Below are 27,803 nucleotides of genomic sequence, written 5' to 3' on the forward strand. Positions count from 1 at the left end.
ACAGTATATAAATGTAACTTTCATATGCACCAGGAAACCAAAATATTTGTGTGACTTGCTTTATTGTGATATTCTCTTTATTGCAGTGGTCTGGAACCAAACCCCTAGGTTTGAGGTATGCCTATACAGAAATTTTGCAACTTGGGTATATTATGTCATCTCTTCTCACTCTACTCTTGCACCTGTCTCTTGTTTTAACTACAGTCTCACTAATAGTGATAGCACTTTTTGCTCATCAATAATATTCTCCATCATCATGCCAGATGCTTCAACTTGGACTGTGTAGTGGTTTTAAAATATATCCACAAAGTCTTTGATATTCCATCCTTCAATATGTGAAGGTTAATTTCCCTTCTTTTGAGTGTGAGCTCGACTTAGTGACTTGCTTCTAATGAATAAAATATGGCAGGAGTGAGAGGAAGTTTTCTGAGACTAGATCATAAAAGGCATTGTGACTTCTTCTTTGATCTCTCTTGTTGGATCGTTTGCTCTGTGGGAAGCCAGCTTGCATGTCGTGCGGACTCTCACACAGCCCTATTCAGAGGTCTACGTGGTCAACAACTGAAGCTTCCTGACAACACCCAGCACCACCTTGCCAGGCCTGTGAATGAATGATCAGCTTAAAAGTGAATCTGCTAGTCCCAGTCAAGCCTTCAGGTAACTGTAATCCCAGCCAACATCTAGACTGTAACCTCATGAGAGAACCTGAACCAGAACTACCCAGGTAAGCTGCTCTCAGATTCCTGACCCGTGAAACTATGTGAGAAAATAAATTTTTATTGTTTTAAACCACTAAGCTTTGGGGGTAATTTTATTATGCAGCAACAAATAACTAATTCAGAGTAGTTTTGCTTGATGTTTTCTCACCTATTTACGCTATACTATTTTCCCCTCATTTACTTCATTTACTGCCCTGTGATATTCCTTCATCTCTTAATTATTGTTTTCACATGCACTCATTCTGTAGGCCTTTCTATCCTCCACTTGTTTGGAGAAAATTCTCCATAGGTCTCTTGCATTTTTTTCTGTCTGGTGAGCAGAAACAACTGTCTTTTTGTTCTGGATCATCTTTTCAAGGATGCAGGTTTGCTTACTGTCCAGTATAATAAAATAATGTCTTCTCTGGAGCAAGGTCAGACAGGTTTGCTTACTGCCCATTATAAAAGATTCAGGTTTTGTAAGTTCAGCATTTCTCAGCTGTGATGCAAACCTACTGCATGTGCAGTATACACGGGGCCCCTTCTGCATCACCCCCATGGCACTTGGGTGGGAAGTGTAGCTAAAGCAAAAATGATGTTCATGTGGCCTGCTGGGTCCTGAGTAATTAAACCCTTTATCTCTGCTATAGGATCTCATGACTTTTGCAGGCTAACTCGTCAGCTTGCAAGTAAGGTAAAATCTCAGACTCTTCATGGTTCTTGATAGTTTTAACTCATTCACCTGAATTCCACCTAACGCTGCCCCTTTTCAATTAATTCTTTAATTCATTTATCAAATGAAAACTGCTAAACTTCTCACTGACTCCCATTTTAACTGCACTTTTTTTTGCTTTGATACATCTTAGGAAATGTGTTAGCAATGCAAATTTCAAGCACACTCTCCTTATTTCTACCTTGGAACTCTAGAAGGTAGCAATATATATACATATTTTTGAGACAGGGTCTTGCTCTGTCATCCAGGCTGCAGTACAGTGGCACTATCTCGGCTCACTACAACCTCTGCCTCCTGGGCTCAAGTGAGCCTCCCACTTCCGTCTCTGAGTAGCTGAGACTACAGATGTGCAACACCATGCCAGGCTAAGTGACAATTTTTTTGTGTGTGTTATATCTTCCTCCTATTCTTTTCCATAGAACCACAGTATCCTTCCACCTGTCTCTGAATAGCTGAGACTACAGGTGTTTGCCATCATGTCTGGCTAAGTGACAATTTTTTGTGTTATATCTTCCTCTTATTCTTTTCCATACAACCATGACACCTACCACTTTCAAGACAAATGTGTACAACTTATGTCTCCTGGGAAATATTTACCCATTGTTCTTAAACCTGATTCTGTTCATAGTCTGATTGGAATAACTCTGTTCCATCCTTGCTTTCTCTTATCTCCCTCAAGTACTTAGCTTTTACATCTTATACAACAACAGTTAATTGTAGACATACATTTATGCCTTTTGAAAATCATATGTTAACACATATAGATGTTTTTTTTTCCTCCTCTATAGGGTAGCAAACTCCTTGAAAGCAAGAGATGTGGCTTTTGTTTCCTTAGCAAGACAAGCAGATCTGGACAGAGTATGCTTTATTTACATGGTAGTAATTTACCAGTGCTGGCAGACCCAAATGTTCTGGTTTCCTGGGATAATCCAAATCTCATTGGTGACATTGCCTTGGTTTTTGAACATAGGCTTAGAAACAATTGCTGAAGTAGCTCCAATCCTAGGAAGCAGATGGCAGTCCTTGAAACTGCCTCTGGCTGCCACTGCAGAGCAATTCCTCTTTTCTGGCCCAAGATTTCTTAGCAGTCTTAGACTTTATCCAAGACTTTTTACTCTTTCCCTCAGGCTGCTGTAGTTTAAGTCATCCTCTAGAAAACAAAACAAAACAAAACAAAACACAAAACCCACCAAAGCTCTTCAATCTTTTGTCCATTGAATAAATCTTCAATTCTCTTTCTTATGCCCTTTAATGTTCTCTCTCTCAGTTAAGATTGGGCTTCTTGGTTTCATATTCTATTCTCTGTGGGAAAGCATTAAAAATAAGAACTAAACAAAAAGTCTTACTGTAAAGAGAATTTTTTTGGGGTCTCTGCTTTTCTTTTTGATGTTTAATCTATTCTGCAAACACAGAATTTTAGCTAATCTGTCCCTCACTGTATCTGCACTCCTGGAAGTTTAGTCCTTGTGGGCAGTTTCTTTCTTTCTTTCTTTCTTTTTTTTTTTTTTTTGACAACTTTTATATATAGCCTTTTAGAGATCATCTCTTTTCTCCAGGCCCATTCTGCTGCAGGCTTGTGAACTTGAAGCAAAGTGAGTGTGTCTGTATGTGTGCACGTGCACACATAAGAAGGAGAAAAAGAACTTTCTCACCAAGCAGACTTTTTCAAGTGTCCTCAGCTAGTTTAGAATCTGTGAGTCAGGCACAGAGGCAGGGGGTGAATTTGTCCCTTGATGATTCCCATGGCTAACAGCTTCTTCAAATTCTGTAAGGTTGTGATATAGCAGTTTTTTTCCACCAGTTTCTTGGCTTGCCGTCCTAATTTGGATGGTCTGAAGTTGTGATATTTAAAGTAGCCAAAAGAGTAAAATTAAGGCTCATTTTTATGTTGTGGCCATGCAACATGGGGATTCATAACCAAAAACATTTAATTAATAACATGAGATAATATATGGGAAATACAATGTACACTTCTTTTTGATACTATTATTCTTTCAAATTGCTGTAAAAGCCCCAATGAAAAGAAAGTCTTATGTTAGAAAAATCTTTATCCTTTTGGTCTTGTGAAAATATTCTTTTTTTACTATTTGTTTTTGTTCCAGAACTAAAGTTTTTTTCCTAAACCATATATATATCTATAGTGTATGTATGTATGTATGTATGTATGTATGTATGTATGTATGTATGTTTTGAGACAAGGTCTTGCTCTGTTGCCCAGGCTGGAGTGCAGTGGTGTGATCACAACTCACTGCAGCCTCAACCACCTGGGCTCAAGAGGTGCGCCCCCCTCAGCCTCCTGAGTGGCTGGGACTACAGGCATGCACCACCATGTCTGGCTTATTTATTTTATTTTATTTTTTGTAAAGGTAGGAGTCTCACTATGTTGGCCAGGCTGATCTTGAACTCCTGGGCTCAAGTGATCCTCCTGCCACGACCTCCCAAAGTGTTGGGATTACAGGTGTGAACCACTAAGTCTGGCCTAAACTTTAAATATATATATATATATACATATATATATATATATAATTTTTTTTTTTTTACAAGTGACTTTCAGAGAAAAAAATAGCTGAGTACAATCGACTGTTTCACCTGGTGTTTCAATATTTAGTTTCCCGCCTTTCCTCTAGGCCAGATTATTACCTACATATTTTATGAATTTTTTGGAATTACTACATAACTGTCAGAGATGTATGGCTTGAATTACTATAACATATATCAGAGTGTCTGCTGAAGACATGCATACATTTAAAACAGTTATAAAAATAACACCAATATTAGCTTAACTTTTTCTTATTCTTGTCCCAAATCGTATTCTCATCTTTCCCTTACTTGAGGTAAACTTAATTTTACCATGTCACAAATTGGGTTCCTCATGAAACAGTCTCTGAGACTCTGAGATTTGTGTGTGGAAGTTTTTTTGGTGGGTGTTTTGGGAGACATACCTGTGAATGGTGAGGGAAGAATAATAGGGTTAAAGGAAAAGTTGAACTATGATTCAGTCACGATAGACATTTCAACTGATCTTACAGAGAGTCCTGAAACTGGGATGCCTGTGAAAAATTGTCTGTCTTAAAGCAAGGAGGCCAAGGCTATACCCCCACATTGGTTAGTCACTGGATGCAGACCTTCCCCATGGAGGAGAGAGAGCCCTAGGCAGGACAGCTTTCTTTGGCAGGTTTCTACTTGTGGCAAACATACTGCTCTAAACATCCATGTACAGGTTTTTGTGTGAACATAAGTTTTCATTTCTCTAGGATGAATACCCTAAAAATAGCTGAGTACAACAGATGGATGTGGGATTGTTGGATCATATGGTAAGTGTAGGTTTAATTTGATAAGAAACTGCCAGGCTGTTTTCCAAAGTGGCTGTACCATATTGCATTCCTATCAGGAATGTATGAGAGTGCCAGTTGCTCTGTGTCCTTGTCAGCACTTGGTATTGTTTTTTGTTTTTTTTTAGCCATTCTAATAAGTGCATAATGGTATATCATTGTGGTTTTTAATTGTGTTTCCATAATGCCTAATGATGTCATATTTCTTTTCATGTGTTTATTAGACATTCATTTTTTTCTTCATATCTTTTTCCCATTTTAAAAATGAAGTTGATTGTTTTCTTATTGCTGAGTTTTGTGAGTTTTTAAAGTATATTCTGGAAACAAATCCTTTATCAGGTATGTGATTTACAAATATTTTTTCTTCAATCTATGATTTGTCTTCTCATTCTCTTTATGATTTTCTTCATAGAACAATATATTTTCATTTTGATGAAGTCCAATTTATTAATTCTTCTTTTATAATGGATTGATCACTTGGTGTCTTATCAAAAGACTCTTTGATTAACCCAAGGTCATGAAGATGTTTATCTACATTTCTTTTCTGAGTTTCATATTTTTCTATTTTACACTTAAGTCTCTGACACATTTTGAGCTAACATTTGTGTGTGGTATTAGGTTAAGGCTGAAGTTCAGTTTTTTGCATATGATATGCAGTTGTTCTAAGTATCATTTGTCGAAAAGATCACCCTTTCTCCATTGAATTTCCTTTGCACCTTTATTAAAAATCAACCAACCATAATTATGTGGATGTATTTGTGAACTTTTTGTAATGTTGCATTGATCTATGTGTCTGTCCTTTCATCTTTTACCAGTCTTGATTGATGTAGTTTTATCATACATTTTATGTTGGGTAATGTTGAGTTATCCAACTTGGTTCATTCTTTTTCAAAATTGTTTTAACTGTTGTAGTTCCTTTACTTTTCCATACAAATTTTAGAACAGGCTTATCTATATCTGCAAAATATCTCTCTGGGATTTTAATTGCTATTGTGTTAAATCTAGATTACTTTGGGGAAAATTGACATCTTATTTATATTAAATATTCTAATCTATGAAAATGGAGTGCCTTTCTATTTACTTAGGCCTTCTTTCTGAGTATTTCATAGTTTTCAGCATATAGATCTGTGTATGTTTTATTTTTTAGGGGGCGATTGTAAATGGTACTTTTTAAAAATTTCAGTTTTCAGTTGTTCATTGCTAGTATATAGGAAAATGATTGATTTTTGTATGTTGACCTTGTATTCTGTGACTTTGTGAAATGTACTTGTTGCTTTAAGAGCATTTGGTAGATTCCTTAGTAGCAGTCCCCAACTGTTTTGGTACCAGGGAGTGGTTTCGTGGAAGACAATTTTTTCATGGATGGGGGTCAGGGGATGGTTTCTGGATGAAACTGTTCTATCTCAGATCATTAGGCATTAGTTAGATTTTCATAAGGAGCTTGCAACCCAGATCCCTGGTGTGCGCAGTTCACAATAGGGTTCCTGCTCCTATGAGAATCTAATGCCACCGTTGATCTGACAGGAGGCAGAGCTCAGGCAGTAATTTTCCCTTGCAGATGCTCACCTCCTGCTATAGAGCCCAGTTCTTAACAGGCCATGGATGGTACCAGTTAGTGGCCCTGGGGGTTGGGGTCCCTTGTTCCTTGTGATTTTCCATGTAGATACACGTTATCTTGAATAGGGATAGTTTTATTTCTTGTTTTCTAATTTAAAAGTCTTTTATTTCTTTATCTTATCTTATTGTGCCTGTTAAGACTTCCAGAACAATATTGAATAGAAGTGGTGAGACTGGATATTCTTGCTTATTTCTCAGTCATAGGAGGAAAGCTTTTGGTCATTCACCATTAGGCATAGTGTTAGGTTTTTTGTATATGCTCCCTATCAGATTGAAGAATATCCATTCTCTTCTTAGTTTGCTGAGGGTTTTTTTATTTAATAATTAAAATATCATGAATGAATGTTGAATTTTCTCACATGCTTTTTCTGTATCTGCTGATATGATCATGTGCCTTTTTTTTTGTTTTGTCTGTAATATGGTGATTTACACTGAATATTTCTTAAATATAAATTAGCCTTTCATTTCTGGGATAAACCCCACTAAGTTGTGATGTGTTTTTAAAAATATATTGATAAAATTTGATTTGTTAAAATTTTGTTGAATAATTTTTACATCTATATTAATGAGGGATATTGATCTGTAGCTTTCTTTTCTTGTATTGTCTTTGGTTTAGGGGTCAGGGTAGTGATGTCTTCATAAAATGAGCTGGAAAACATTCTTTTTTCTGGAAAAGATTGTGTGGAACTAGTATTAATTTTTTCTTAAATATTTGGTAGACTTCACATGTGAAACCCTCTGGTTCTAGAGTTTGTTTTATTAGAAATATTTTAGCTATGGATTTAATTTATTTAATAAATATAGGACCCCTCAGTTATCTATTTATATTTTGAGTGAGTTTTGATAGTTGATGTCTTTGAAAGAATTGGTCCATTTCATCTAGGCTGTCAAATTTATTATATGAATAGAGTTTTTTTTTGTAGCATTCCTTCATTATTATTTAATGTCTGTGGGTTTTGAAGCGTTTTCCCCTGCTTCATTCCTGGTGTTTGTAATTTGCACCTTCTGTCTTTCTTAATCAACCTGGCCAGTTTTATGTATGTTTTAATGTTTCTGAAGAAACAGCTTTTGGTTTCATTGATTTTTCTCTTTTGTTATTCTCTTCTCAATGTAATTGATCTTTCTCTCTTTGTTATTTCTTTCCTTTTTTTGAGTTCATTTACTCTTCATTTCTAGTTTCTTATGATGGAAGCTTAAAGCATTAATTTGAGACCTTTCTTATTTTCTGATCTACACATTTAATACCATAAATTTCCCTTTAAGCACTGTTTTAACTATATCCCACAAATTTTGATATGTCGTATTTTTATTTTTCATTCAGTTCAAAGTATTTTTGAATTTCCCTTGAGTCTTTTTCTTGGATTATTTAATTGTGCATTATTTCATTTCCAAGTATCTGGAGGAAATGATTTATTTCTCTAATTGTCTTCTAGTTTAATTCTATTATGGCCACGGCAGATAGTTTGGATAAGTTTAATTCTTTAAAATTTAAGAATGTGGTCCAACTTACTGAATATTCCAAAGGCATTTGAAATGAATGTGTATTCTATTTTGTTGGATGGAGTAGTCTATAGATGTCAATTAGGTCAAGTTAGTTGATAATATTCAAACTTCCTATATTTTTGCTGCATTTCTGCCTGCTTATTCTATTAATTACTGATAGAGGTATGTTGAAGTCACCAACTATAATTGTGGGTTTTTCTGTATGTCTTTTTCATTTTATTAAGCTTTTACTTCATGTGCTTTACAGCTGTATTGTTAGGTGCATGGATATTTAAAATTGTTACACCTTCTTAGTGAATTGAGTCTTTTATAATTATGTAAATTCCCTCCTTGTCAGTGGTGATTTTCCTTATTCTGAATTTGTCCAATATTAATACATCTACTCCAGCATTTCTTTTATTAGCATTTTCCTAGTATATGCTATTTCATTCTGTTGTTTTTAGCCTTTTTTTATTTTTGTTTTTTTTTTTTTACCATTATGTGAAATGGATTTCTTTTAGACAGCTCATAGTTGAATTTTTCTTTTTCAAATCTTATCTGATAATCACTCTTTTATTTAATTGGTATGTTCAGACCACAGACATTTAATGTACTTATTTGTGTGGTTGGATTTAAGGCTACTATTTTATTTGTTTTCTGTCCATTCATTTTGTTTTTCATACCTTTGTTTTTCATTTCTTGCCTTCTTTTGATTGGTTTGAACATTTAGAATTCCATTCTCATTTATCTGCAGTGTTTGTTTTAGTATATCTCTTAGTGTAGTTTTTCTTCTAGTGGTTATCCTAGGGCTTACAATATACATATCAAACTTTACACAAGCTACTTAGAATTAATATTTTACCACTTTAGGTAAAGTGAAGAGACCTTAGGACAGTTTATACTTCCCCATTTTTGATGTAGTTGTTATATGTATCACATCAACCTATTTTGAAATAGCATTATAATTTTTGATTTCAGCAGTCATACATATTATAACAAACTTAAGAGGCAAATAATACTCTAATTTTATTTACCTGGATATTTACAATTTCTATTGCTCTTTCCTTGTTAGTGACCTTCCAAGTTTCCTTCTATTATTGCTTTCCTTCTCCTTGTAAACCTTTATTTAGCATTTCTTTGAAAGCACATCTCCTGGTGACATATTTCCCTTATCTGAGAATGTCCTTATTTTGCCTTCATTCTGATGGATATTTTTGATACAGGATTAGGCTGACAATTCTTTCTTTCAGTACTTGAAAATAATGTTATGCCGCTGTCTTCTGGACTCCATAGTTTCCAATAAGAAAGCTGCAGTAATTGAAATTCTTCCTCCCCCATATGTAATGTAATTTTTCCCTGTTAATTTCAAGATTTTAAAACTTTATCTTTGATTTCTAGAAGTTTCACTATGATATATCTAGGTGTGGTTTTCTTTACATTTATCCGGTTTGTGGTTGCTGAGATTCTTCGGATCTGTAAATTTATGTCTTTCACCAAATTTGGGGAATTTTCAGCCATTATTTATTCAAATACTTTTCTGCACTGTTCCTTTTTTTTCCTCCCCTTCAATAACTCCAGTGTGATAAATGTTAGACCTTTGATATTATCTCACTAGTCTCTGAGGCTCTGTTTATTTTTTGACCATTTTTTCCCTTTCATTGTTCAGACTGAATAATTTCTACTAATCTGTCTTCATGTTCATTGACTTTCTTCTTTCATTGGCCATTGAGTCAAGTCCCTCTGGTGAATTAAAAATTTTTTTTATTGTATATTTCTAAGTTTTTATTCTGTAGCTTCTATTTCTTTGCTGAGACTGTAATTCCATTTGTTTCTAGATTATTTGCCCTTACTTCTTGTGGCATGGTTATACTAGCTGTCATAACTTTTTTTGTTTGATAATTCCACATTTGGATCATCTTAATGTTGATGTCTATTGATTGCCCTTTCCTTTCAGTTGTTTAGATTTCTTAGTGATTCTTTATGTCAAGTAATTTTGAATTGTGTGTTAGATATTTTGAATATTGTGTTATGAGTTTTGGGCTCTATTAAATCCTTTTGGAGATGGGCTTTATTTTTTTAAAAGCAAGAAATCAACCTTGGATTTACATTGTAAATTCTGACCTGGTCTAGTTGGGCTTGGTTCCAATGTCAGTTCAGTTTTCACAGACTTTGCTGTGTTATTCTGGTTTTCATAGCTTATGTGCTCATGTGCTTCCATATGTGGTGTATACTATAGTTCGGGTCTCAGAGCTTTTGCTGTCTGAGTCTAATAGACTTTACACATATTCAGGTTGAGGATAGCTCAGGGCTTCATACAGAGATTTAAAGAATCTCTTTCAGCTTCCTCCTTTCCAGATCTTTCCTCACTCATTGGTTGCCAGTTAATTTATTCACATTTCTATATGGCTATAGTGTGAATGTGTGTGGGGGAGTCCATGTTAACTCAGACTGCCATGTTACTAAAACCAGAAGTTTGCATATTTATTAAATAATTAATTACATTTATATATATATATATTTTACAACAAAATGATGTAACTTTCATTGTGATATTTACACACTTTTACAAAAAGTTCATGTAGCGGATAATGTCAATGCCCCACTATGATTTTCTTAAATCCCTTAATCATTTTTGTTTATTTTGCTCCCAGAAGTTTTCATTCCTGACAGCTAGCATCTGCATTGCTCTGTGAGAAAGTTGAGTGTAGGCTATGGCTGTGAGTTTGTTTCTGGATGCCTGAAGTTGGAATTTATATGCTCTGGAGATAGCCCTGATACCAATACCTGATAGGGACAGGAGTGTAATATTCAAGCTTCCTTACCCCTCATCTTTGCAACCCTTAGACATAACCCAAACTGTTGAATTTCACTGTAGAATTGAGCTAAATTTAGCTCCCTTGAGAACTTGCCAGATATTGGCATCCTTGCTTCTTTTTTTTTTTTCTTACTGCCCACTTCTCCATTCCTTTACTGGTTTTTCCTTGGAAAACTTCTTAATAAATAACTTTCACATCGATTCTTGTCCCAGGATCTGCTTCTGGAAACCCCACAGTGATGGGTAGAATTCTAAGATGGCCTTCAACATTCCCTGGCATATGCACCTATAGAATTCCCTCCTCTCGAGCATTGGTGAGGACCTGTTAATATGATGAGCCAGTCACTCCCTTCATTAGGTTATATTAGACAGCAAACGTGATGGGATAATCACTCCCTTGATTATATAGGACTCAGTTTTAGCAGATTATTCTACTGGCCTTAAAGAAGTAAACTGTCATGTGTGAGGGGGCCACAGGGCAAGGAACTGCAGGGCCTCTAGGAGCTAAGATTGGCTTTCAGTTGATAGCCAGAAAGAAACTGGGGACCTCAGCCCTATGACAGCAAGGAACTAAATTCTGCCAATAACGATCTGAACTCCAGAAAGGCACACAGCCTGGGTGACACCTAGATTGTACCAGCCTTGTGAGATTTGAGCAGAGGACCTAGTTAAGCCACGCCTGGGCTCCTGCCCATAGAAACTGGAGATTAATAAATGTAGATGGTTTTAAGAAGCTAATTGTGTGGTATTTTGTTATGCAGTAATACAAATTAATATAACAATCTAAGGCAGTTACTTATTCCAATATTTTCTATTTTCTCACTAATTTTATCAGTTATAATATTGAGTGTATTTATGATGATGATTCTGAAACAGCTCCCGAATTATCCAAGACCATTATGGGTTTATTTATTCAGTCATAATTTGTTGAATGGTTGGCATATATAAGGCACTTTTTTAGGTTCTGAGGGGATATCAAGATGAATATTCTTTCCTGCCTTAAAGGAACCGATATTGTAGAGAGTAGGGGAAAATGCACTGTACATGGATAACAACTATATTATAAATTATATCGTAAATGTGCTATAAGGAAGGCATAAAGAAGATGCTATGAGACCATATAAAGCCCTGCTGGAATTAAATTTAATACATGGAATATGTCCACCTGAGTGTTGAATTTACAGCTGAAGTTCAAAAAACAATAGCAGTGTGGTCTTGTGGATATAGTAGTGATTCGGCAGTCAGATAGACCTAAGTTTAAATCTATCCTCTTTATATCATTTCCATTCAATTTCCACATTGGTAAAGTTTTTTCCAAACTTTGAACAAAGCAAATTATATGATTTTCACTCAATTCCCACACTGGTAAAGTCTTTTTACAAGCTTTGTAGCTTTATGATCAGGAGCAAATTATGTATGGCATGCCCCACAAACGATTATGGTATAACAGAGGAATGCCTTCCTCTGTTAATTTCTCACTAGTGACAGAGTGCTGTTCTTATTCATAATAGAAGCTCTCAATATAAAGATACCAACCCAGGCATGGTGGCATGTGCTTGTAGTCCCAGTTACTCAGGAGATAGAGGCAGGAGAATCACTTGAGCCCAGGAGTTCGAGGCCAGCATGGGCAACATAGTGAGACCCTGTCTCTAAAAGTTAAAATAAAATACACAAAGCAGCATACATTTTTCAGTTGTCTTTATTGGAAATATGTGTTCACGGGGAAACTCTGAATGTCTTTTCTTGGGAACAATGCTCCCTGGAGAGCAGCCAAGGGGAATTAGAGTGGTCTGAAAGCATGGGAATGCTAAGTGGGTGAAAGACTCCTGCAGATTCTATAGATGGGAATGTTGTCTGAATATTTAAAAATTATTTTCAGGCTCTTTAAAAATTTAATTTAAACATATAGTCTACTTCAGGTATCCCTTTGGATTGGAAGTAGAAGTTTGCTTTGAGCCTTTCATTTTGGTGCTCAGTAAATGCTAATTTCCTGGTTGGACACTGGAGTGTCAGATGGTTCATCTCAAAATGTTTATGAGAAGACCACATTTTCCCTTGACAACAAGAGCATAGGAATGGATAATGTGTTAAATAGCTCCTAGAGTATATGAATGGTGTGTTTTTGTTACCCCAGAGCACATGCTTTATCTCTTGCACACTGTAAGACAGATATAGGTGTAATTATCATTTTAAGTAGCCAGTTAGCTATTCTGTAAGACTATGATTATGCAGAGTGTAGAGAAAACTTTATTTATGAACTTATTCTCAAGAAAAAAACAAAAGCAAAAAGCTAAGCCAGCACATCGTCTAATTCTCAATGTAAAATAATGCAGAAGTGCGGAAGATGAACATCTGATTTGTCACATCTGATACACTAATGTTTTATCCAAAAGGAAGAACACATTGTAACTTGCTCAGTCATCTGCATAAACACCACCTGGCCCTTTACAGGCACCTACTCAAGTAACAAGAGTCAACGAATGGCAGCTCTGCTCATAGCCTTTTCACTGGTAGAAACAGAAAAATCTCTTTTCTTTTCACTGGTATATATAGAAAAATACCTTTGTTTTTTTAAAAACAAAACATTTATGTATCAAAGTAGCAGCATCTCATACATTTTTTTTCAACAGCGTAAGATCTGGGTGATAAAATGAAGCCAATGGAATCTTCTACATTAGGGAATATATGGTCACAAATTGCTTATATTTTGAACAGCTAAAAAATTCCTTATCCTTTAAAAAGTGGGTATATCCAACTAGACCCCATGCAATAAGGTATTTATTGGAACATGAAGTCACTTGCCCCCCAGGTATATCACTTAGTAAATCTTGCATTGGAAATAGCTATAGTTTTTAGCGTAAAATATTTTTCCAGGGATGAGAGGACTTTTCCTCCTCTGAACTGACACATTCTGGTTGTATGCCTCAGTGAGCATACCTTTGTGCTACATTACACACATAGAGGTAGCATCACACTTTCCAGTTGTACTAATATAAAAAGGAGGAACCTGGATCACTAAAGTATATGTATATTGTACTAGTCTTGCATGTTTTCAAGGAAAGTTAGTGGGAGGGTGAATGAGACTGATATGCTGTCTTAAAGAAAGATTTAGGAAAAACAAATCTCACTTGCCTTTACATTTTAGATCCAAGTTGGCTAACTAGAAGGTGTCAACTACCTTGTTTCCTCCACTGTGAAAACCCTGCCAAAGTCTTAGTGTATTTCTGCAGACAGGAGACAATTGAACAAATTAGTCTTCTGGGGTGTACCAGTTTTTAATTTTTTTTTTAAGAGGGGAAAGTGTCAGAGAGCCATTGAGCTCTGCCCTTAGCTCACTATTTTATTGACAACCTGTGGGACAGGCTTAGTTTCTAAAACTTTCTACCTTTAAGTAAAACTTCCAGCCATCTATCATGCTAAAATTCTTCCTGGAGCCACTTGAAAAGCGGCTCTTTTATATTTGGTTTCTGGATCTCATGTCTTGAATTAATGCTTTCATTTAAAACATTTAAAAAATACTGCATAATAGATGGACATATTTTGGGGTTACATGTGGTAATTTGATACATTCATATACTGTGTGAAGATCAAATGTCAGCAACTGAGATTTCCACATTAATAGACTTTAATGCATGTATTTGGTGGTGAAAATGACTGGACTTTCCTTGTTTTTGGATTTAATGCATTATGATATTATGATGTTTAATTGTCCGGGACATGTATGTCAACCCAACGCAAATGTTTAATCTTGTTTACACTGTTCAAATGCATCTAACATTAGTCTCTGTTATAGACTCCTATTTTAATTGTATTATCTGATTCATGTTGGAAAAGTATGCCTGGATTAGAAAGGGAGAAGGATCTTGCTCATTTCCCAGTTCCCAGCGCAGCCTGGAAAGTAATTTTATTCATTTATTCTACTAATAAATTTAAAGTTCCTACTGTATGCCAGTGTTGGGGAGAGACTAACGAAAGGTAGACATGGTACCTGCCTTCAAGCAGCTTATAGTCTAATACGTTTGAATGAATATTTATGATTCTAGAAATCATTGACAAGGTTTCTACTTCAGGATTAGAAAGATGATGTCATTTCAGCAATTAACATGAAATTACATGTTTTGAGTACTTAGTATACACTAAATATTTTGTTACATGTCATTTCATTTAATCTGCACTACAAACCCAGCAGGTAATGTTAGTCTAATTTTACAGGTAAGGAAATTGACACACAGACAGGTCTCATAAGTTTCCCCCTGTTAGATAGTTACCCAGGTCTATCTGATTGAAAAGCCAGCTTGCTGAGGGTTTGCATTTGCATCATCAACCTACCTTTGCAAAGTGAATTTAAACTTACGTAATTTAGATGAATAAATTAGAGGTATTATTTTTTTATCCTAACCAAAGTTGGAAACTCAAATATCTACAGAGATAACAGGCATAATATAGTGAAGCAGGAGAGTAATAATAGGGAGTGGTCAGGAGTGCAGTAAATTCAAGCTTACATGCTTTGTTTAAATATTCCAGGTGATTTCTACTATGTGTGAATGATGAATGAAGGCCCCGGGATGCGATGTTTTTAGACCATATAGCACATTTGTGCAAATTAGAAAAAGTCACTCTTTCCCCTTAGTGATTATAGTCCAGGCTTGGCAAATGAGTGCGCAGGCCTTGTGAACATGGCTCAGCAGAGGAGCGTGGGTGGGGAACCAGCCCCACTTACCCCTTCAGCTGATGCTTTGTGCAAGGCACAGCAAGAGACACTGAACATCTGTTTTTTTTGTTTTGTTTTGTTTTGTTTTGAGACAGGGTCTGGCTCTGCTACCCCGGCTGGAGTGCAGCGGCACGATCATGGCTCACTGCAGACTCAACCTCCTGGGTTCAAGTGATCCTTTCCACCTCAGCTTCCCAACGAACTGGAACCACAGGAGCATGCCACCACACCTGGCTAATTCTTGTATTTTTTAGAGATGGGGTTTTGCCATGTTGCCTAGGCTGGTCTTGAACTCTTGGGCTCCAGGGATCCTCCCACCTTGGCCTCCCAAAGTGCTGGGATTACAGGCGTATGCCACTGAGCTTGGCCTGACATCTGGATTTTTAAAGTGAAATTTCTTGATTTTTAAAATTAAAAATTTAAAAATCACTGCGTGGGTCAAATAAAACTCATTTATGTTTTGGATTTGCCCTGCTGGCCACCATTTGAAACTTCTGAATTACAAGCTAAGCCTGTGAGGTGAGAAGTAGCAGTTTTTATTTGTTTAGTCGTCAGGCTCCTCAAGTATCTGGAGACAAAAATGTTTTCAATTTCAATCTCAAAATTAAGAAGCATTTTTAGTATCTACATTTTAAAGGCTAATTTGAAGCAAAATTATTCCATCTCTAAGAGTCTAGCTGTACTAGTTATGAAAAATTCTCAAGTGGTTTGTTATTCAGTAACTACCTATGTTTAACATGGATACTTGGGAGTTAAAAATGCATCAAGGTTAATTGCAAAAAGGAAGTAGAACTTGTGTAAATCTCAAATTATTTGAATTTTTCTTTTGATTGTAGATTGAGCATCAGTTGTGTCCTATGATTGGTGTTAACATAATATCTGATGGTGCTAATATAGTGAGCTAAGAATAACACCAAAGAACATCCATATTATCTCACCCACAGGAGAATTTGCCTTTTGGTCGTGAATTTAGGTTGTCTCAAAATAATTTTGCCAGAGTCTAAGGTAATAATTGCACGTTTTAAGTTTTCGGTCCATTAAGTTTTGTCTTTGTAATGACTAATTCTTTGTATGCTATCTTACTTAAGCAAACCAAACCAAACCAAACCAAACCAAACCATCACTACTTGTGTCAAGGGAATCATGAAAGATATGTATTGCAATGAAAAGGGATAGGTACCAAAGGTATATACCTCACAACCCTGTGCCTCCTACGCTGGTACTTCAGGGAAATCTTGTCTTGAGAAATGATAGGAAGCTGCCCAGAGACAGAGAACAAATTGATACTTTTTTGCAGAGGTGGGAAGAAAATACCAGGTCTGTATGAGTGATTACTAATGACCTCTTTTGATGAAATGCAGTTCTTTCCAAGGACTAGAGTTGTTTGGACCTTAAGTAGTCATTACTTTTGTGAAGTTCCATGAGCATGAAGTTCTTTTTCATCTTCAGGGAAGGGAGAGCATAGGTCATTGAGAACACCATATTTTATTTTTTCCTTCTCACCTACAAATGAAACTTGTATAACTCTGTGTGCCTAAGATCTTAAACCCAAACTGCAAAACTGCAAGAATTTAAGCTACACACTTATGAAATTGCCACAAGCATAGTTTGTTGTCTAGAGTCTAAAGCATTCTGAAAAAGAGTATCTTTTTTTTTTTGTTCTGAGGGAAGCCTAGAACAAATTTTGATTAGGTTCCCAAAGCCGGGCACTGAAATGAGAAAGTTACACTAGGAAATAAGTTGGAGAATCAAAGTAAGTGCATAGTTATTGCTATTTTTGCCTTTAATATTCAGCTTTTTAATTATTAAGACATATATTTTTCCTGCCTATATATATTCATACACACATATTTATTTTTGGTATACATATACACACATATTTATCTCTGTGTGTGTATATACATATTTATACCACTTTATATATATATGTGTGTGTATATATACATATATATATACACTCACAGACACACCTATTCCACTGGTACATACATATTATATTTATTTTTGTGTGTGTGTATATATACACACACAGAGATACATATATATACACACACAGGCATACACACACACACACACACATACACACAAATAAATATATATGTATGTACCAGTGGAATAGGTATATATATACACATATATATAAAATAGTGGTATAAATATATATATATATACACAAACAGAGATAAATATATGTGTGTGTATGTATGTATACCAAAAATAAATATATATGTATGAATATATAGGCAAAAAAATATATGTCCTAATAATTAAAAAGTTGAATATTAAAGGCAAAAATAGCATAGTGTGTATATATATACACATAATAGCATGTTGTGTATAAATATATATATATATTTATCTGTGTGTGTGTGTATATATATATATACACACACACATACACACAAACATTTCCTAAAGGCTAATTTGAAGAGAAATTACTGTGTCTCTAAGAGTCTAGCTGTACTAGTCATGAAAAATCATGTGCATGTGTGTCATATTTGTGTGTCAAATATGTATACACCACAAATAAATATATATGTATGTGCTAGTGGAATAGGCCTGTTGGCATATTCAGCTTTAGCTTTTCCTTTAATATGGTGTTTTGACTAAAATGTTAGAACAGGAAGGATTCTTGGTGACACATTTTGTTTTTAAACTGTGATCCTTGGAACCCCAAGTGGCTTTGGACACGTTTCAAAGTTCCTATAAGAATTTTATTTAAAAATTATGTAATCAGTTCTCAATTATCTAGGCTATCATAGTCTGCAAAGGGAGAGGTTGTTAATCAGGGCTTCACAACTCCAGTTATATTTTAGCCAGACAGCTTCCATTTTATTCAATTATATTCATTTATTTATTAAGTAAATACTTATCTAGCACCTACAATATGGCCAGGCACTATTTTAGGTGCTGAGAATAAAGTGGTTGAAAAAGGTAGACAGAGTCCATTGTCTCATAGAGCTTGTATTCTGGGATGGGATGGAATAAGGGAGAAGAACAGATTTCTGATTAGCATGCTTGAGGAATACTAGGAAGGCCAATGATTCTGGACTACGTGAACAAGGAGGGAGTTAGGAGAATGGGCCAGAGAGATATCAAGTCAAGAACATATAAGGCCTTAAAGGCAAAATAAGAAGTCTGGACTTTAGTATAAGTGTAATAAGAGATGTAAGGCAAAATAAGGAGTTTGGATTTTAGTATAAGTGTAATAATAAGAGATGTAACCTGATTTGTGATTTAAATGGATCGTCCTGCTTTTGTGTGGCAAACAGCCTATGGTATGGCCAGAATGGAAGCAGCAAAGCCTGTTGGGAGATTTAAGTAGATTTACACTTCTAAGCACGATGTAGTAGGTTGCATTAGGGCAATGCTTCTGCTGAAAACAATTAGAAAAAGCTAGATAAATTCCAAAACGTATAATTTTAAAGGTACAAAGAGCTATGGGAGCTATGAGGACAAGACAAGCTACAATTTCAGAGAGGGACATGGATGATTAGGAGCTATTTTCTCCCTTGAGAGCGTTTGATATTCTGGGCATGGGCTAAGGATTAAAACTTGGCCCAGGCTGAGGACTACTTATTGGGAAAATAAAAACTTCAGTGGTTATGTGAAGCTGGAGTGACAAAATTTGAGACTAGAGGGATCTCAAATACATGGCCAGGTTTTCCCACAAGACATCTGCTGAACTCTGAACCAAGATAGGAGATTAAAGAGCTAGGTTGAAAGCTTCTGAAAGGTAGAGTGAAATATCACATAGTCTTGTGATGCTTAGGAAACAAAGGCTGCTCTGGGGAGCAGACCCCAAAATAAAACATGCGAGGATAATAAAATCCCTAGAAAGAGTGGTGGATTGATCTGGAGATACTTTTCATCTGGGATACTTAGTAAATCTGGGTACCTCTTGAGGTTGAAAATCTAGGCTAGGCTTGACCTGTAGCAGAGTAGCAGAAGGCCTTTCTTGAGAAGCAGAGAAACCAACAGGATTTGACTTCTTTTTTTTTTTTTTTTTTTTTTTTGGACTGAAGTAACAAAATTGCAGACTTGAGGAGTGTCAGACACATAGATGGTTCCTTGATGACATTTGTCACATTTGAAGCTGTGTGGGTCAGGAAGCTAAAGAACTAAGTGATAAACTTCTGAAGGGCAGAACTGAATCTCCTTTAGTCATTCAGATGTGGGAAATCAAAATCCTACCAAGCTTACAATGAAAAACCCTGGGGAGCCATGACCTATGAACGGGGCCAAGCAGAACTACATTGAGTTTTACCAAAACTTCTTCACAGCTGCAACTCAGCACAATTCCTGATTGGCTTGAGATGATTAGTCCCCCTAATAGCTGTCCTTGCTATTAGCAGAAGGAGGAAAGCTTTTCTGATGGAAGATAGTATCATCTGGAGGCTCTACGTTTTCTTTAGAATTGGAAAATAGGCCAATAGAAAACACCCAAGCAGAAGCACAGAGAGAACAAATAATGGAAAAACAGATAAGAGTAATGTGGACTGTGATGAAAATGATGTGTAACTGAAGTTCTGGAAGGAGAAGAGGAGAGAGTAGAATAGAAATAATATTCAGAGTTAAAAGCTAACCATTTTCCAAAACTGATTGAAAACGTGAATCCATAGGTTCAAGTAGGATAAACACAATGAAAACAATACCCAGCATCTTATATGTAAGACTGCTGAAAACAAATAAGTAGAGAAAGTCTTAACTGGAGCCAGGGAAAGACTTTATTCCAAAACAGCATCAATAAAACTTATATCTGACTTCTCAACTAAACAATAGAAGTCAGAAGGCAATGAAATGGCATCTTTCACATGCTGAAAGAAAATAATTGCCAAGCTGGGATTTTATACCTGGTGAAAATATACTTGAAAAATTAAGGCGAAATAAAGACAATTTCAGACATATAAAAATGGAGAAAATTTGTTGCCACGTCCTGTACTAAAAATAATAATAATAAGCAATAGCAAAAGGAGCTCTTCAGAGAGAAGCCTGTAAATTCAAGAGGAAATGAAAAATATCAGAAAGGGAAAATATCTGGGTAAATACAAACGGATATTGATTGTATAGAACAATAATCATAATGTCTTTTGGAGTCTTAAATTGATATATAATCAAAATGCATGACAAAAATAATGCAAAAAGTAAAAACAGGATTAAATAGGAGTAAGGTGCTATAAGGTTCTAGCAGTATTGGAAAGTGATATAAGTAATAATTCATACTAGAATGTGATAATTCAAGTATATATGATGTAATCTAAGTAATCTATATTCCTATACCATGAAATACAATGAAAATGATAGTATAACAAATTAACATAGGAAAATATTTTAAAATGTACTAGATTAATCCAAAACAAGAAAGGAAATAGAATATGAAATGGAATGTAAAATGTAAAAGAAATTATAAAGTCATAGTTATAAGCCCACTATATCTGCAATTGTATTACAAGTAAATGAACTAAATATTCCATATAAAAGACTGACATTTAAGACTGGCTAAGAATAGAAACCCCAACTATATACTGCTTACAAAGAACAAAGGATCCAAATATATAAGGATACAGAAAGGTTAAATGTAAGAGAGGGTAGGAAAAGGTAACTTAAAAAACACTAACCAAAAGAAAGGTATTACAGCTTTATTCATATCGATGTAGATTTTTAAGGGGAGAAGCATTATTAGAGATAAAAGGGCTATTCCGTAATTGTAAAGGCTACAATCCAATAGGAAGGAGGTTATTGCAATAATCCATGCCAGAGATGACAGTGACTTGGACTAGAAAGGTAGGTATGGATGTGAAGGTGACGTGGTGAAATTCTGGGTATATATTGTAGGTGGGTGCCAACGGTACTTGCTTTTGGATTTGGTATGGAATATGAAATAAAAGATAGGTATTAATAGTAATTCCAAGGTTTTTGTCCTGAGGGACTAGATGAATAACAGTACCATTTACTGAAATGGGGAGGTAAAAATGCACCAAGATTAATTGCAAAAAGGAAGTGGAACTTGCGTAAATCTCAAATTATTTTCAATTTTTCTTTTAATTGTAGATTGAACATCAGTTGTGGTCTATGACTTGTGTTAAGATAATATTCGATGATGCTAATACAGTGAGCTAGGAATAACACCAGAGAAAATCCATATTATCTCACCCATAGGAGAATTTGCCTTTTGGTCATGAATTAAGTTGAGATGTGGGTTTAGGAGAGAAAAAGAAAAATTCTCCTTTGGCTATGTGGAACGGGATGGAATAAATAGCAGTAATTCAGTTTTGAACATGTAGACTGGTGCTGTGGAGAAGAGATTTGGATATACAAATTCCCAATTTAGTTTGACTCCTTAATTTTACAGATGAAGATGTTGAAGCTCTGAAACTTGCTTACAGTCACACAGCAAGTAAATGCCTCAGGTGGAACTAAAATCCAGGTCTTTTGGGGGCTTAGCATAGGGTCTCAAATAATAGCATCTACTGCTTCTAAACTTGCTTTGTTGAACTCTAGAAAATATCTCATATTTGACAGATATTGTGCTAAATGCTTAAGATATCTTTTCTCTAAAGTCTTTTTGTTGTTGTTGAGATGGAGTCTTGCTCTGTTGTCCAGGCTGGAGTGCAGTGGCACAATATTGGCTCACTGCAACAACCTCTGCCTTCTGGGTTCAAGCGATTCTCCTGCCTCAGCCTCCTGAGTAACTGGGATTACGGGTGCACCAATCCACCTGGCTAATTTTGTATTTTTAGTAGAGACAGGGTTTCACCATGTTGGCCAGGCTGGTCTCAAACTCCTGACCTCAAGTGATCCACCCACCTCGCCCTCCCAAAGTGCTGGGATTACAGGCATGAGCCACCATGACTGGCCCCTTTTCTCTAAAATCTTTATAGCCCAACAAGGCAGATACTATTATCCTCATTTTTACCGATAAGAAATGAGCTTTTGAGGTTAAGCAACTTTCCCAAGGTCAAATCATTGGTCAACCTAGTCAGATAACCAGGATGTTTAACTCCTGCAACCACTATGCTATACATTTACCTGTGTTGTAGAAAATGGACACTCATTTGCGCCATGTCTCATTCAGTTTCTTTGATTCTTTTGTGGGTTTATAATCAGTTCACACCTTAGACTATTTGATTTTTTGGCCTTTCAATTTTTCCTTTAGATTTTGAATTTGACTGAGGAACCATTTCCATTGAGTTAAATTTAGGGAAATGACTGATACTTATGTAAGACTCTTCTTCCAGGGCGCATGATAAATGCTTCCTCAGGACACAGTGTTGGCTTCTTCAGTTTCAGCAGCTGTAATTACTGTCTTTGGGAACAAAGGAATAATTGGAGATCACTTGTAATAAAAGCCTTCTCTCTTTTTCTAAGAGCCTTCATATTTTTTTGACCTCTTTGAAAATTAGAGAGAAAATAAAATAAATCCAGCAACCCCCCCACCGCCCCGCAACAAAACAAAACATACAGAACTCAACACCTCATCCAAATTCTCCAACCCAAACTAAAACATCCTCAGAAGAAGAAGCCTTTTTTTTTTTTTTTTTTTTTTGTCTTTAATCTAAGGGCAGTGTAAAAGCCTGGGTAGTCTCTAGGACTACTTTAATCAACTTAATGGAGTTTGTTGACTTCAGGCTTTGGGCTAGTACAAAGAGGCACTCAGATGTAAGCCAGTGAGAGAATGCTTTCACAGGGCATTGGACTGAAAACAGCACTATGCAGTAAGAGGAGCGGTCTAAGAGGAGTCAATGATATGGTTGATTCCGGGTGGATTGATACAGTCTGAGAATGTGTTATGTTACTAAAGGTGTAGTGGCAAAAGCCAGCTGGTCCTTCAATCTAGCATAATTTCCTTTACAATGCACTTGTGAGAAAAAAAGTGCACGGTGATGGACCTTTGTTAGTTCAAAGGTTTTTACCTCTTTATTGTAAAACCCCATTGTGAATTCACAAGGCTTAAAATATGTATTAATATCCCTTTCATTTTATCATTCTAAAAGAAATCAAAGACAGAGAACTTTTTTCTTCCCAATGAGCTTGTCTTTTTGAAATCATAGAGTGTTTGTGCATATGGTCTCCTAATGTCTCAGTTGAATCTGTGATTTCAGTGGCAGGTAGTGAGACATTGTTATTTCTTAAAGACTTTCAAGAAACTTTTGCAAAAAGACAGACTTGCTTTCTCTTCCTTTTCAATACTTACATTTTAGTTTATTGCACAATGAAACAGAGCAAACTACATTTTTTTTTAAAGATCTGAGAGTGTGAACCTTCCGCCTCCTTTTCAACCACAGTTGAGGAATTTGTCCTGCTATAATCTCAACCCTTGAGTATTTCTATCCACAACTTTTGCTTCAACAAAACTTCTGACTAAATCAAACAGGTTTTCAGCCTAGACATTGTAGGCTGTATAGTGTGATGCTAGTGAAAAAATAAAGATTTTGGCTGTATGACTAAAATAATACTCTCATGAGCATTACTAATTGCCATTTACTGTTACTGGCCTGAGGAATTTTTCCTGAAGGCATATATTTTATATTGTGAATTGCTTGCTCACTGGAGTCTCTATGTACTATATTCTTCACCTGACATACAATCCATACTTTAAAATCTCTTTTATCCATTCAGTACAGTTTAAAGTTTAATTTCAGTGTTTGACAGTTTATAAAAAGAAGAAATGCTCATTTTTTTAAACTGGAAAAGCAGAATAACCTCTAGTAGTACAAAAACATTGGTGACACTACCCTACTTCCCAAAGAAATATTTTGTTCATGATTTTCTGAAATGTGAATCAAAACCCTCATGACAGGTGAATGAAGAGAGAATAATTAAGATATAAGTACAAACAAAAGCAGCATTAACAATTCAGGTAAATAAAATTTGCATACAAAAGAATATCATCAAGGTGATGGAGAATACTTCTGAAAGTACAGGACATTTAGGCAATAGGAAAATGAGTTAAAAGTTGAATGTTTTATATTTCACACAAAAGCTTTATATAATTAACATTTTTTTTCCTGACTCCATTGTTCAAGCAAACATTATTTACCATTATCGCTAATCTTTCCTTGGTTAAATAAATTGGAGTTTTTCCTATATGTTGCAATGTTTTATTATTATAATTTTTTTTCAAGATGGAGTCTCACTCTGTCACCCAGGCTGGAGTGCAGTGGCGCGATCTAGGCTCACTGCAACCTCTGCCTCCTGGGTTCAAGCAGTTCTGCCTCAGCCTCCTGAGTAGCTGGTACTAAAGGTGCACACCACCACGCCCGGCTAATTTTTGTATTTTTAGTAGAGATGGGATTTCACCATATTGGCCAGGCTGGTCTCGAACTCCTGACCTCATGATCCACCTGCCTCAGCCTCCCAAAGTGCTGGGATTACAGGTGTGAATTACAGCTCCCAGCCTCCTGTAAGCTGCAATTTTAAGGGACAAACCACGCGTAAACTATAAACTGTTCTTCAGCGTTTTTGCGATTTATATGTATTAATCTGAATTGTTTGAAAGCTGTTACTTTCTTACTTGAGCCATTTTTTCCATGTCACATCTCATTAGTAGTGTCCCTCGTGGGCCTTTCCATGTAGAATGAATGCTTCAGTTTTTAAGGCACAATGTAAAACCGTTATTCACTCAAGTTATCTTTAAGATGTGTTAAGAGAGCAGCTTGCATTGGTAAGAATCAAAAGATGCATTGACAAGATTCATTTTCTTTTCAATGTGAAGCCATAAGGATTTGTTGTGTTTAAGGAGGAACTTACGATAAGCTAGAGGAGTTATTACCTGCATTGGAATGATAGCTGGCTTGTCTAACTTGCTTCATTTATTCAACAAATATTTAATGAGAGCATGTCATGTACCTGGCACTGTAGCAGGATCTGAGGATAGGAAAATAAAAGAAGTAATATAAAAATATTCATAATCAGTGGAGAGGTACCAAGTGAAATAATGAGGCTTTGGTAGAGAAGGGGGCAAAAGTGTTTCAGAAAGAACAATCACTTAAAGCCAGGAGTCTCAGACCAGCCTGGGCAACAAAGCAAGACCCTGTCTCTACAACAAAACAAAAATATTACCCTGGCACAGTGGTGTGCACCTGTAGTCCCAGCTACTTTGGGAGGTTGTGGTGGGAGGATTGCTTGAGCCCAGAAGTTTGAGGCTGCAATGAGCTATGATTGAGCCACTGAACTCCAGTCTGGGAGACAGAGCAAGATCCTGTCTCAAAAATAAAAATAAAGAAAAGAAAAATAGATAGAGGAAACAACATGAGTTTGGCATGATAAAATTGGGAGCTGCAAGTAATTGGAGTGGTAGGTTTGTGTATTGAAGGGGTGGGGAAAGAAAAAGTGGAGACAGTGGTAGATAAGGCAGGCAGAGGCCACAACTGTGTGATATGCCAAGTAATTTAGACTTTATTCCGAAGAAGACAAATAACTATTGAAGGGTTTTAAGTAGGAGAAAGGTCTGATTAAATTGGGGAATATTGACAGACCGCTCTGGAAATGGTGTGGAATTTAGATTCAAGAGATACTAGATGCAGAGAGTTAGTAAGAAGGATTAGAGTGAGCTGGGAGAGGTGTAAATACTGTGTTAGTTAAGGCAGACTAGATGGTAGGTAGGATACAGATTTGTGAGGAACTTAGGAGATAGAATTGACAGCATTTGGTCTGGTGATTAGAGGTAGGAAGTGAGGGAAAAGGTGGAGTCTTCTATGACTTCCAGGTTTCTGACTCAAGAGACCTGATGAAGGGTGGACAGACTAGGAAACAGAAGAACTGAAACATGTTTAATGGTGGTGGCAGTCATGGTTGAGATAACGAGATTGGAAGCTTAGTTTTGGACTTGTTGAGTTTTAATTTTATGTGTCTCACTATCAGGAGATAATTTTAGGTAAGGGATACAGATTTGGGAATATTTTATTTCTAATGGTAGCTAGTGCTTCAGATAAAAATACACTACTTAAAAAACTGTCCTTTTAGTATTTTGTTTTTAAGTGGGAAAATACATGCATATGGTAAAAAAATTAGATGTATGCAATAAAACACAGGTCTTTCTCCCATTCCAAGTCCACAATTCCTTTCTCCAGATTTAGGTATTGTTAACAGCTTTCAGAAATGTACTTGATATTTTCTTTCCAAGTACAAGCATATATATTTGTGTACATATGTAGGTGGAAATGTGTTACATACATACATATTTTAAATAGAAATGTTAGTCTATCATATTTATCCTTCTGTACCTTATTTTTTTCACTTTTCAGCATACCCTGGAGATTATGCCATATGAACACATATAGATCTACTTCATTCTTTTTAATGGTTTTGTAGTATTCCATTTCACAGAGACCTAGTTTTCTTAAACCAGATTTTTTTTAACGGATGGTTTTTAAAATATATATAGTTTTGATAACAAACAATGCTTCAGTGAACATCTTTGCACATGTAGCTTGGGTTGGAGTATTTCTCTTTTTTATTACTGGTGCTGAGCTAGAAACTAATCTGAGAGAATGTACATTGTATTAAAAAAACCGAAAAACTACCCCTCACTCTGATTGGAATCAGACTTGTGTGCCTTACTCTCTATTTACTACAGGGACGCTAAGGTGATGAGGCGACTCTCTCTCTCTTTTTTTTTTTTCAGATGGGAACCACTCAGACTGTGTCCTCTCTCTCTTACTCTCCCAGAGAAGAGAAGAACGATCATCAATGGCCAATGGCAGTTGCAGTGAAGCCACACCAAGAGCCGGCTTCATGCTCAGGAGAGAACGCTGCACTTCCTGCTCATGGTTTCCGGTGCTCTACAAGTTCACAGAAACTTCTCTAGTAGTGCACTGTAGAAATGATTCCTGAAAATATAGTCTTGACGAGGTGACTCTTAATCTGGATTCTCCCCATGTCAGTCTTCTGTATGTGTACAAGTATGTGTAGGTCTTCTCTTTTGGGCTAGTAGGTTTCCCCCATAGAAAAATTTCTAATGTTCTACCTGGGAATGGGAGGCTGCTGCTAGATTTTGGATTGCTGAACAGGATAAGGGCACAGTGGGCCTTGTTCTTCATTATGTAGACGAGCAGAATACCTGTACTTTGTTGCTTCACTCCTGTCTTCAGCGATGCCAGCGTGCCTGAATCTGGGACCTCTTTGGTTCAACATCATCCAGGAGAAAACTTCTTATCTAGGGTTGAGGGAGCAGTTGCATGGCTCTGTGGAATATGGGAGAAATTCTGGGATTTGAACTGCTCTTTATATCACTGCTTTTCAAATTTTAAGGGGTTTACAGAGCACTTGGGAGTTAAAGTGTAGGCCTGATTCGGTAGGTCTGGATGGGACCTGAAATTCTGCATTTCTAACACACTTTTAAGAGTGCCTATGCTGCTGGCCCACAGGCTTTGGCTAACAAAGTTTTAGCTGAACTATCAATCCAACTTTCCTT

At 36.1% G+C, this 27,803-nt stretch overlaps 1 long non-coding RNA gene and 1 other non-coding gene across 2 annotated transcripts; one reads left to right on the forward strand and one right to left on the reverse strand.

Moving 5' to 3' along the window:
• The first annotated feature begins 496 nt into the window (after nucleotides 1–496).
• LOC129143211 (uncharacterized) lies at nucleotides 497–27,252 on the forward strand. Its single transcript, XR_008546363.1, has 2 exons — nucleotides 497–724; nucleotides 27,015–27,252. It is a non-coding gene; the product is annotated as an uncharacterized LOC129143211 (long non-coding RNA).
• LOC112206923 (small nucleolar RNA U3) lies at nucleotides 27,021–27,235 on the reverse strand. The gene has a single exon (XR_002941407.2). It is a non-coding gene; the product is annotated as a small nucleolar RNA U3 (small nucleolar RNA).
• Nucleotides 27,253–27,803: the final 551 nt, after the last annotated feature.

The sequence above is a fragment of the Pan troglodytes genome, chromosome 1, assembly GCF_028858775.2.
Source record: "Pan troglodytes isolate AG18354 chromosome 1, NHGRI_mPanTro3-v2.0_pri, whole genome shotgun sequence".
In the NCBI taxonomy this organism is placed as follows: domain Eukaryota; kingdom Metazoa; phylum Chordata; class Mammalia; order Primates; family Hominidae; genus Pan; species Pan troglodytes.